At 55.5% G+C, this 14,339-nt stretch overlaps 1 protein-coding gene across 2 annotated transcripts in view; it reads left to right on the forward strand.

Annotated features, from left to right (window-relative positions):
• Positions 1–14,339, forward strand: part of sgcd (sarcoglycan, delta (dystrophin-associated glycoprotein)) — an 821,304-nt gene that overhangs the window by 371,891 nt on the left and 435,074 nt on the right. The gene's annotated exons all lie outside the window — the stretch shown is intronic.

Below are 14,339 nucleotides of genomic sequence, written 5' to 3' on the forward strand. Positions count from 1 at the left end.
CACATTCTGACACTGACGCCCCTCACATTCTGACACTGACCCCCCCTCTCACATTGAGACACTGAGCCCCCCTCACATTGAGACACTGACCCCCCCTCACATTCTGACAATGAGCCCCCCTCACATTCTGAAAATGACCCCCCCACACATTCTGACACTGACCCCCCCTCACATTCTGACACTGACACCCCCCTCATTCTGACACAAACCCCTCCTCACATTCTGACACTGACCCCGCCTCACATTCTGACACTGATCCCCCCTCACATTCAGACACTGACGCCCCTCACATTCTGACACTGACCCCCCCCTCACATTGAGACACTGACCCCCCCACACATTGAGACACTGACCCCCCCTCACATTCTGACAATGAGCCCCCCATACATTCTGAAAATGACCCCCCCTCACATTCTGACACTGACCCCCCCTGACATTCTGACACTGACCCCCTTAACATCCTGTCACTGATGCCCCCCTCACATTAGACACTGACCCCCCTCACATTCTGACATGACCCCCCCCTCAGATTCTGACACTGACCCACCTCACATTCTGACACTGACCCCCCTCACATTCTAACACTGACCCCCCTCACATTCTGACACTGCCCCCCACCTGACATTCTGACACTGAACCCCCCTCACATTCTGCCACTGACCCCCCTCACATTCTGACACTGACCCCCCTCACAATCTATCACTGACCCCCCCTCACATTCTGACACTGACCCTCTCTCACATTCTATCACTGAACCCCCTCACATTCTGACACTGACCCCCCCCTCACATTCTGACACTGACACCCCCCTCATTCTGACACAAACCCCTCCTCACATACTGACACTGACCCTCCCTCACATTCTGACTCTGACCCCCCCTCACATTCTAACACTGACCCCCCCCCCCCACACACACATTCTGACACTGACCCCCCTCACATTCTGACACTGACCCCCCCTCACATTCTGACACTGTCGCCCCTCACATTCTGACACTGACCCCCCCCCTCACATTCTGACACTGACACCCCCCTCATTCTGACACAAACCCCTCCTCACATTCTGACACTGACCCTCCCTCACATCCCTCACATTCTGACTCTGACCCCCCCTTACATTCTAACACTGACCCCCCCCCCCACACACACATTCTGACACTGACCCCCCTCACATTCTGACACTGACCCCCCCTCACATTCTGACACTGTCGCCCCTCACATTCTGACACTGACCCCCCCTCACATTGAGACACTGACCCCCCCTCACATTGAGACACTGACCCCCCCTCACATTCTGACAATGAGCCCCCCTCACATTCTGAAAATGACCCCCCCTCACATTCTGACACTGACCCCCCCGTCATTCTGACACTGACCCTCTTCACATTCTGTCACTGATCCCCCCCTCACATTGAGACACTGACCCCCCCTCACATTAGACACTGACCCCCCTCACATTCTAACACTGACCCCCTCACATTCTGACACTGACCCCCCCCTGACATTCTGACACTGACCCCCCCTCACATTGAGACACTGACCCCCCCTCACATTCTGACACTGACCTCACTCACATTCTGACACTGACCCCCCTCACATTCTGACATGACCCCCCCCTCAGTTTCTGACACTGACCCGCCTCACATTCTGACACTGACCCCCCTCACATTCGAACACTGACCCCCCTCACATTCTGACACTGACCCCCCTCACATTCTGACACTGCCCCCCACCTGACATTCTGACACTGAACCCCCCTCACATTCTGCGACTGACCCCCCTCACATTCTGACACTGACCCCCCTCACAATCTATCACTGACCCCCCTCAGATTGAGTCACTGCCCCCCCTCACATTCTGACACTGACCCTCCCTCACATTCTATCACTGACCCCCCTCACATTCTGACACTGACCCCCCCCCCTCACATTCTGACACTGACACCCCCCTCATTCTGACACAAACCCCTCCTCACATTCTGACACTGACCCTCCCTCACATTCTGACTCTGACCCCCCCTCACATTCTGACACTGACCCCCCCCCCTCACATTGAGACACTGACCCCCCCTCACATTCTGACACTGACGCCCCTCACATTCTGACACTGACCCCCCCCTCACATTGAGACACTGACCCCCCCTCACATTGAGACACTGATCCCCCCTCACATGCTAACAGTGACCCCCTCACATTCTAACACTGACCGCCCTGACATTCTGACACTGACCCCCCTCACATTCTAACACTGACCACCCCCACACACACATTCTGACACTGTCCCCTCCTCACATTCTGACATTGACCCCCCCTTCCCTCACATTCTGACACGGAACCCCCCTCACATTCTGACACTGACCCCCCCTTACATTCTGACACTGACCCTCCCTCACATTCTATCACTGACCCCCCTCACATTCTGACACTGACCCCCTCCCACACACACATTCTGACACTGACCCCCCCTCACATTCTGACACTGACCCCCCTCACATTCTGACACTGACGCCCCTCACATTGAGACACTGACCCCCCCTCACATTGAGACACTGACCCCCCCTCACATTCTGACAATGACCCCCCCTCACATTCTGAAAATGACCCCCCCTCACATTCTGACACTGACCCCCCTGACATTCTGACACTGACCCTCTTCACATACTGTCACTGATGCCCCCCCTCACATTGAGACACTGACCCCCCCTCACATTAGACACTGACCCCCTCACATTCTAACACTGACCCCCTCACATTCTGACACTGACCCCCAATACATTCTGACACTGACCCCCCCTCACATTGAGACACTGACCCCCCCTCACATTCTGACACTGACCTCACTCACATTCTGATACTGACCCCCCCTCACATTCTGTCACTGACCCCCCTCACATTCTGACATGACCCCCCCCCCTCACATTCTGACACTGACCCCCCTCACATTCTAACACTGACCCCCCTCACATTCTGACACTGACCCCCCTCACATTCTGACACTGACCCCCCTCACATTCTGACACTGACCCCCCTCACAATCTATCACTGACCCCCCTCAGATTGAGTCACTGCCCCCCTCACATTCTGACACTGACCCTCCCTCACATTCTATCACTGACCCCCCTCACATTCTGACACTGACCCCCCCTCACATTCTGACGCTGACACCCCCCTCATTCTGACACAAACCCCTCCTCACATTCTGACACTGACACTCCCTCACATTCTGACTCTGACCCCCCCTCACATTCTAACACTGACCCCCCCCACACACACATTCTGACACTGACCACCCCTCACATTCTGACACTGACCCCCCTCACATTCTGACACTGACGCCCCTCACATTCTGACACTGACCCCCCTCTCACATTGAGACACTGACCCCCCTCACATTGAGACACTGACCCCCCCTCACATTCTGACAATGAGCCCCCCTCACATTCTGAAAATGACCCCCCCCACACATTCTGACACTGACCCCCCCCTCACATTCTGACACTGACACCCCCCTCATTCTGACACAAACCCCTCCTCACATTCTGACACTGACCCCGCCTCACATTCTGACACTGACCCCCCCTCACATTCTGACACTGACGCCCCTCACATTCTGACACTGACCCCCCCTCACATTGAGACACTGACCCCCCCTCACATTGAGACACTGACCCCCCCTCACATTCTGACAATGAGCCCCCCTCACATTCTGACACTTACCCCCCCTGACATTCTGACACTGACCCTCTTCACATTCTGTCACTGATGCCCCCTCACATTGAGACACTGACCCCCCCTCACATTAGACACTGACCCTCCTCACATTCTCACACTGACCCCCTCACATTCTGACACTGACCCTCCCTGACATTCTGACACTGACCCCCCCCTCACATTGAGACACTGACCCCCCTCACATTCTGACACTGACCTCACTCACATTCTGATACTGACCACCCCCCTCACATTCTGACACTGACCCCCCTCACATTCTGACATGACCCCCCCCCCTCAGATTCTGACACTGACCCGCCTCACATTCTGACACTGACCCCCCTCACATTCTAACACTGACCCCCCTCACATTCTGACACTGACCCCCCTCACAGTCTGACACTGCCCCCCACCTGACATTCTGACACTGAACCCCCCTCACATTCTGCCACTGACCCCCCTCACATTCTGACACTGACCTCCCTCACAATCTATCACTGACCCCCCTCAGATTGAGTCACTGTCCCCCCTCACATTCTGACACTGACCCTCCCTCACATTCTATCACTGACCCCCCTCACATTCTGACACTGACACCCCCTCATTCTGACAAAAACCCCTCCTCACATTCTGACACTGACCCTCCCTCACATTCTGACTCTGACCCCCCATCACATTCTAACACTGACACCCCCCCCACACACACATTCTGACACTGACCCCCCTCACATTCTGACACTGACCCCCCCTCACATTCTGACACTGTCGCCCCTCACATTCTGACACTGACCCCCCCTCTCACATTGAGACACTGACCCCCCTCACATTGAGACACTGACCCCCCCTCACATTCTGACAATGAGCCCCCCTCACATTCTGAAAATGACCCCCCCTCACATTCTGACACCGACCCCCCTGACATTCTGACACTGACCCTCTTCACATTCTGTCACTGATGCCCCCCTCACATTGAGACACTGACCCCCCCTCACATTAGACACTGACCCCCCTCACTTTCTAACACTGACCCCCTGACATTCTGACACTGACCACCCCCCCTGACATTCTGACAATGAGCCCCCCTCACATTCTGAAAATGACCCCCCCTCACATTCTGACACTGACCCCCCCCGACATTCTGACACTGACCCTCTTCACATTCTGTCACTGACCCCCCCTCACATTGAGACACTGACCCCCCCTCACATTCTGACACTGACCTCACTGACATTCTGATACTGACCCCCCCCTCACATTCTGACACTGACCCCCCTCACATTCTGACATGACCCCCCCCTCAGATTCTGACACTGACCTGCCTCACATTCTGACACTGACCCCCCTCACATTCAAACACTGACCCCCCTCACATTCTGACATTGACCCCCCTCACATTCTGACACTGCCCCCCACCTGACATTCTGACACTGAACCCCCCTCACATTCTGCCACTGACCCCCCTCACATTCTGACACTGACCCCCCTCACAATCTATCACTGACCCCCCTCAGATTGAGTCACTGCCCCCCCTCACATTCTGACACTGACCCTCCCTCACATTCTATCACTGACCCCCCTCACATTCTGACACTGAACCCCCCCTCACATTCTGACACTGACACCCCCCTCATTCTGACACAAACCCCTCCTCACATTCTGACACTGACCCTCCCTCACATTCTGACTCTGACCCCCCGTCACATTCTGACACTGACCCCCCCTCACATTCTGACACTGACCCCCCCTCACATTGAGACACTGACCCCCCCTCACATTCTGACACTGACGCCCCTCACATTCTGACACTGACCCCCCCCCCTCACATTGAGACACTGACCCCCCCTCACATTGAGACACTGACCCCCCCTCACATTCTGACAATGAGCCCCCCTCACATTCTGAAAATGACCCCCCCCTCACATTCTGACACTGACCCCCCCCGAAATTCTGACACTGACCCTCTTCACATTCTGTCACTGATGCCCCCCTCACATTGAGACACTGACCCCCTCACATTAGACACTGACCCCCCCTCACATTCTAACACTGACCCCATCACATTCTGACACTGACCCCCCCCTGACATTCTGACACTGACCCCCCCTCACATTGAGACACTGACCCCCCCTCACATTCTGACACTGACCTCACTCACATTCTGATACTGACCCCCCCCTCACATTCTGACACTGACCCCCGTCACATTCTGACATGACCCCCCCTCAGATTCTGACACTGACCCGCCTCACATTCTGACACTGACCCCCCTCACATTCTAACACTGACCCCCCTCACATTCTGACACTGACCCCCCTCACATTCTGACACTGCCCCCCACCTGACATTCTGACACTGAACCCCGCTCACATTCTGACACTGACACCCCTCACAATCTATCACTGAGCCCCCTCAGATTGAGTCACTGCCCCCCCTCACATTCTAACACTGACCCCCTCACATTCTGACACTGACCCCTCCCTGACATTCTGACACTGACCCCCCCTCACATTGAGACTCTGACCCCCCTCACATTCTAACACTGACACCCTCACATTCTGACACTACCCCCCTCACATTCTGACACTGACCCCCCCCTCACATTCTGACACTGATCCCCCCCTTAAATTGAGACACTGACCCCCTCACATTGAGACACTGACCCCCCCTCACATTCTAACACTGACCCCCTCACATTCTGACACTGACCCCCCTGACATTCTGACACTACCCCCCTCACATTAAGACACTGACCCCCCCTCATATTCTGACACTGACCCCCCTCACATTGTGACACTGACCCCCCTCACATTCTGACACTGACCCTCCCTCACATTCTATCACTGACCCCCCTCACATTCTGACACTTACCCCCCCCCCTCACATTCTGACATTGACACCCCCCTCATTCTGACACAAACCCCTCCTCACATTCTGCCACTGACCCTGCCTCACATTCTAACACTGACCCCCCCCCCCCCACACACACACACATTCTGACACTGGCCCCATCTCACATTCTGACACTGACCCCCCCCCCCCCCCTCACATTCTGACACGGAACCCCCCTCACATTCTGACACTGACCCCCCTACATTCTAACACTGACCCCTCCTCACATTCTGACACTGACCCCCCCTCATATTCTGACACTGAGCCCCCCTCACAATCTGACACTGACCCCCCTCACACTCTATCACTGACGCCCCCCACATATTCTGACACCGACCCCCCCTCACATTCTCACACTGACCCCCCCTCACATTCTGACACTGACCCCCCCTCACATTCTAACACTGATCCCCCTCACATTCTGACACTGAGCTCCACTCACATTCTGCCACTGACCCCCCTCACATTCTGACACTGACCCCCCCTCACATTCTGACACTGACCCCCCTCACATTCTGACACTGACCCCCCCTCACATTGAGACACTGACACCCCCTCACATGAGACACTGACCCCTCCTCACATTCTGACACTGACCCCCCCCCCCCTCACATTCTGAAAATGACCCCCCCTCACATTCTGACACTGACCCCCCCTGACATTCTGACACTGACCTCACTCACATTCTGATACTGACCACCCCCTCACATTCTGACACTGACCCCCTCACATTCTGACACAAACCCCCCTCACATTCTGACACTGCTCCCCCTGACATTCTGACACTGAATCCCCCTCACATTCTGCCACTGACCCCCCTCACATTCTGACACTGACCCCCCCCCTCACAATCTATCACTGACCCCCCTCAGATTGAGACACTGCCCCCCCTCACATTCTAACTCTGACCCCCTCACATTCTGACACTGACCCCCCCTGACATTCTGACACTGACCCCCCCTCACATTGAGACACTGACCCCCCCTCACATTCTAACACTGTCTCCCTCACATCCTGACACTGACGCCCCCCTCACTTTCTAACAGTGATCCCCCTCACATTCTGACACTGAGCTCCCCTCACATTCTGACACTGACCCCCCTCACATTCTGACACTGACTCCCCCTCACATTCTGACACTGACCCCCCCTCACATTCTGACACTGAGCCCCCCTCACATTCTGACACTGACCCCCCCTCACATTCTGACACTGACCCCCCTCACATACTGACACTGAGCTCCCCTCACATTCTGACACTGACCCCCCCCCTCACATTCTGATACTGACCCCCCTCACATTCTGACACTGAGCCCCCCTCACATTCTGACAATGACCCCCCCTCACATTCTGTCACTAACCCCCCCTCACTTTGAGACACTGACCCCCTCACATTCTAACACTGACCCCCCCTGACATTCTGACACTGACCCCCCTGACATTCTGACACTGACCCCCCTCACAATGAGACACTGACCCCCCCTCACATTGAGACACTGACCCCCACTCACATTCTGACACTGACCCCCCCTCACATTCTGACACTGACCCCACCTGACATTCTGACACTGACCCTCCTCACATTCTGTCACTGATGACTCCCTCACATTGAGACACTGACCCCCCCTCACATTGAGACACTGACCCTCCCTCACATGCTAACAGTGACCCCCTCACATTCTAACACTGACCGCCCTGACATTCTGACACTGACTCCCCCTGACATTCTGACACTGACCACCCCCTCACATTGAGACACTGACCCCCCCTCACATTCTGACACTGACCCCCCTCACATTGAGACACTGACCACCCCTCACATTCTGACACTGACCCCCCCTCGAATTCTGACACTGACCCCCCCTGAAATTCTGACACTGACCCTCCTCACATTCAGTCACTGATGACCCCCTCGCATTGAGACACTGACCCCCCTCACATTGAGACACTGACCCCCCCTCACATTCTAACAGTGACCCCCTCACATTCTGACACTGACCCCCCCTCACATTGAGACACTGATTCCCCCCTCACATTCTGACACTGACCTCCCTTCACATTCTGACACTGACCCCACTCACATTCTGATACTGACCCCCCCTCACATTATGACACTGACCCCCCTCACATTCTGACACTGACCCCCCTCACATTCTGACACTGACCCCCCCTCACATTCTAACACTGACTCCCCCTCACATTCTGACACTGACCTCACTCACATTCTGATACTGACCCCCCCCTCACATTCTGACACTGACCCCCGTCACATTCTGACATGACCCCCCCTCAGATTCTGACACTGACCCGCCTCACATTCTGACACTGACCCCCCTCACATTCTAACACTGACCCCCCTCACATTCTGACACTGACCCCCCTCACATTCTGACACTGCCCCCCACCTGACATTCTGACACTGAACCCCGCTCACATTCTGACACTGACACCCCTCACAATCTATCACTGAGCCCCCTCAGATTGAGTCACTGCCCCCCCTCACATTCTAACACTGACCCCCTCACATTCTGACACTGACCCCTCCCTGACATTCTGACACTGACCCCCCCTCACATTGAGACTCTGACCCCCCTCACATTCTAACACTGACACCCTCACATTCTGACACTACCCCCCTCACATTCTGACACTGACCCCCCCCTCACATTCTGACACTGATCCCCCCTTAAATTTAGACACTGACCCCCTCACATTGAGACACTGACCCCCCCTCACATTCTAACACTGACCCCCTCACATTCTGACACTGACCCCCCTGACATTCTGACACTACCCCCCTCACATTAAGACACTGACCCCCCCTCATATTCTGACACTGACCCCCCTCACATTGTGACACTGACCCCCCCTCACATTCTGACACTGACCCTCCCTCACATTCTATCACTGACCCCCCTCACATTCTGACACTTACCCCCCCCCTCACATTCTGACATTGACACCCCCCTCATTCTGACACAAACCCCTCCTCACATTCTGCCACTGACCCTGCCTCACATTCTGACACTGACCCCCCCTCACATTCTAACACTGACCCCCCCCCCACACACACACACACACATTCTGACACTGGCCCCATCTCACATTCTGACACTGACCCCCCCCCCCCCTCACATTCTGACACGGAACCCCCCTCACATTCTGACACTGACCCCCCTACATTCTAACACTGACCCCTCCTCACATTCTGACACTGACCCCCCCTCATATTCTGACACTGAGCCCCCCTCACAATCTGACACTGACCCCCCTCACACTCTATCACTGACGCCCCCCACATATTCTGACACCGACCCCCCCTCACATTCTCACACTGACCCCCCCTCACATTCTGACACTGACCCCCCCTCACATTCTAACACTGATCCCCCTCACATTCTGACACTGAGCTCCACTCACATTCTGCCACTGACCCCCCTCACATTCTGACACTGACCCCCCCTCACATTCTGACACTGACCCCCCTCACATTCTGACACTGACCCCCCCTCACATTGAGACACTGACACCCCCTCACATGAGACACTGACCCCTCCTCACATTCTGACACTGACCCCCCCCCCCCTCACATTCTGAAAATGACCCCCCCTCACATTCTGACACTGACCCCCCCTGACATTCTGACACTGACCTCACTCACATTCTGATACTGACCACCCCCTCACATTCTGACACTGACCCCCTCACATTCTGACACAAACCCCCCTCACATTCTGACACTGCTCCCCCTGACATTCTGACACTGAATCCCCCTCACATTCTGCCACTGACCCCCCTCACATTCTGACACTGACCCCCCCCTCACAATCTATCACTGACCCCCCTCAGATTGAGACACTGCCCCCCCTCACATTCTAACTCTGACCCCCTCACATTCTGACACTGACCCCCCCTGACATTCTGACACTGACCCCCCCTCACATTGAGACACTGACCCCCCCTCACATTCTAACACTGTCTCCCTCACATCCTGACACTGACGCCCCCCTCACTTTCTAACAGTGATCCCCCTCACATTCTGACACTGAGCTCCCCTCACATTCTGACACTGACCCCCCTCACATTCTGACACTGACTCCCCCTCACATTCTGACACTGACCCCCCCTCACATTCTGACACTGAGCCCCCCTCACATTCTGACACTGACCCCCCCTCACATTCTGACACTGACCCCCCTCACATACTGACACTGAGCTCCCCTCACATTCTGACACTGACCCCCCCCCTCACATTCTGATACTGACCCCCCTCACATTCTGACACTGACCCCCCTGACATTCTGACACTGACCCCCCTCACAATGAGACACTGACCCCCCCTCACATTGAGACACTGACCCCCACTCACATTCTGACACTGACCCCCCCTCACATTCTGACACTGACCCCACCTGACATTCTGACACTGACCCTCCTCACATTCTGTCACTGATGACTCCCTCACATTGAGACACTGACCCCCCCTCACATTGAGACACTGACCCTCCCTCACATGCTAACAGTGACCCCCTCACATTCTAACACTGACCGCCCTGACATTCTGACACTGACTCCCCCTGACATTCTGACACTGACCACCCCCTCACATTCTGACACTGGCCCCATCTCACATTCTGACACTGACCCCCCCCCCCCCCCTCACATTCTGACACGGAACCCCCCTCACATTCTGACACTGACCCCCCTACATTCTAACACTGACCCCTCCTCACATTCTGACACTGACCCCCCCTCATATTCTGACACTGAGCCCCCCTCACAATCTGACACTGACCCCCCTCACACTCTATCACTGACGCCCCCCACATATTCTGACACCGACCCCCCCTCACATTCTCACACTGACCCCCCCTCACATTCTGACACTGACCCCCCCTCACATTCTAACACTGATCCCCCTCACATTCTGACACTGAGCTCCACTCACATTCTGCCACTGACCCCCCTCACATTCTGACACTGACCCCCCCTCACATTCTGACACTGACCCCCCTCACATTCTGACACTGACCCCCCCTCACATTGAGACACTGACACCCCCTCACATGAGACACTGACCCCTCCTCACATTCTGACACTGACCCCCCCCCCCTCACATTCTGAAAATGACCCCCCCTCACATTCTGACACTGACCCCCCCTGACATTCTGACACTGACCTCACTCACATTCTGATACTGACCACCCCCTCACATTCTGACACTGACCCCCTCACATTCTGACACAAACCCCCCTCACATTCTGACACTGCTCCCCCTGACATTCTGACACTGAATCCCCCTCACATTCTGCCACTGACCCCCCTCACATTCTGACACTGACCCCCCCCTCACAATCTATCACTGACCCCCCTCAGATTGAGACACTGCCCCCCCTCACATTCTAACTCTGACCCCCTCACATTCTGACACTGACCCCCCCTGACATTCTGACACTGACCCCCCCTCACATTGAGACACTGACCCCCCCTCACATTCTAACACTGTCTCCCTCACATCCTGACACTGACGCCCCCCTCACTTTCTAACAGTGATCCCCCTCACATTCTGACACTGAGCTCCCCTCACATTCTGACACTGACCCCCCTCACATTCTGACACTGACTCCCCCTCACATTCTGACACTGACCCCCCCTCACATTCTGACACTGAGCCCCCCTCACATTCTGACACTGACCCCCCCTCACATTCTGACACTGACCCCCCTCACATACTGACACTGAGCTCCCCTCACATTCTGACACTGACCCCCCCCCTCACATTCTGATACTGACCCCCCTCACATTCTGACACTGAGCCCCCCTCACATTCTGACAATGACCCCCCCTCACATTCTGTCACTAACCCCCCCTCACTTTGAGACACTGACCCCCTCACATTCTAACACTGACCCCCCCTGACATTCTGACACTGACCCCCCTGACATTCTGACACTGACCCCCCTCACAATGAGACACTGACCCCCCCTCACATTGAGACACTGACCCCCACTCACATTCTGACACTGACCCCCCCTCACATTCTGACACTGACCCCACCTGACATTCTGACACTGACCCTCCTCACATTCTGTCACTGATGACTCCCTCACATTGAGACACTGACCCCCCCTCACATTGAGACACTGACCCTCCCTCACATGCTAACAGTGACCCCCTCACATTCTAACACTGACCGCCCTGACATTCTGACACTGACTCCCCCTGACATTCTGACACTGACCACCCCCTCACATTGAGACACTGACCCCCCCTCACATTCTGACACTGACCCCCCTCACATTGAGACACTGACCACCCCTCACATTCTGACACTGACCCCCCCTCGAATTCTGACACTGACCCCCCCTGAAATTCTGACACTGACCCTCCTCACATTCAGTCACTGATGACCCCCTCGCATTGAGACACTGACCCCCCTCACATTGAGACACTGACCCCCCCTCACATTCTAACAGTGACCCCCTCACATTCTGACACTGACCCCCCCTCACATTGAGACACTGATTCCCCCCTCACATTCTGACACTGACCTCCCTTCACATTCTGACACTGACCCCACTCACATTCTGATACTGACCCCCCCTCACATTATGACACTGACCCCCCTCACATTCTGACACTGACCCCCCTCACATTCTGACACTGACCCCCCCTCACATTCTAACACTGACTCCCCCTCACATTCTGACACTGACCTCACTCACATTCTGATACTGACCCCCCCCTCACATTCTGACACTGACCCCCGTCACATTCTGACATGACCCCCCCTCAGATTCTGACACTGACCCGCCTCACATTCTGACACTGACCCCCCTCACATTCTAACACTGACCCCCCTCACATTCTGACACTGACCCCCCTCACATTCTGACACTGCCCCCCACCTGACATTCTGACACTGAACCCCGCTCACATTCTGACACTGACACCCCTCACAATCTATCACTGAGCCCCCTCAGATTGAGTCACTGCCCCCCCTCACATTCTAACACTGACCCCCTCACATTCTGACACTGACCCCTCCCTGACATTCTGACACTGACCCCCCCTCACATTGAGACTCTGACCCCCCTCACATTCTAACACTGACACCCTCACATTCTGACACTACCCCCCTCACATTCTGACACTGACCCCCCCCTCACATTCTGACACTGATCCCCCCTTAAATTTAGACACTGACCCCCTCACATTGAGACACTGACCCCCCCTCACATTCTAACACTGACCCCCTCACATTCTGACACTGACCCCCCTGACATTCTGACACTACCCCCCTCACATTAAGACACTGACCCCCCCTCATATTCTGACACTGACCCCCCTCACATTGTGACACTGACCCCCCCTCACATTCTGACACTGACCCTCCCTCACATTCTATCACTGACCCCCCTCACATTCTGACACTTACCCCCCCCCTCACATTCTGACATTGACACCCCCCTCATTCTGACACAAACCCCTCCTCACATTCTGCCACTGACCCTGCCTCACATTCTGACACTGACCCCCCCTCACATTCTAACACTGACCCCCCCCCCCCCCACACACACACACACATTCTGACACTGGCCCCATCTCACATTCTGACACTGACCCCCCCCCCCCCCCCCCCCCTCACATTCTGACACGGAACCCCCCTCACATTCTGACACTGACCCCCCTACATTCTAACACTGACCCCTCCTCACATTCTGACACTGACCCCCCCTCA

The sequence above is a fragment of the Scyliorhinus torazame genome, chromosome 7 (genome assembly GCF_047496885.1).
Source record: "Scyliorhinus torazame isolate Kashiwa2021f chromosome 7, sScyTor2.1, whole genome shotgun sequence".
In the NCBI taxonomy this organism is placed as follows: domain Eukaryota; kingdom Metazoa; phylum Chordata; class Chondrichthyes; order Carcharhiniformes; family Scyliorhinidae; genus Scyliorhinus; species Scyliorhinus torazame.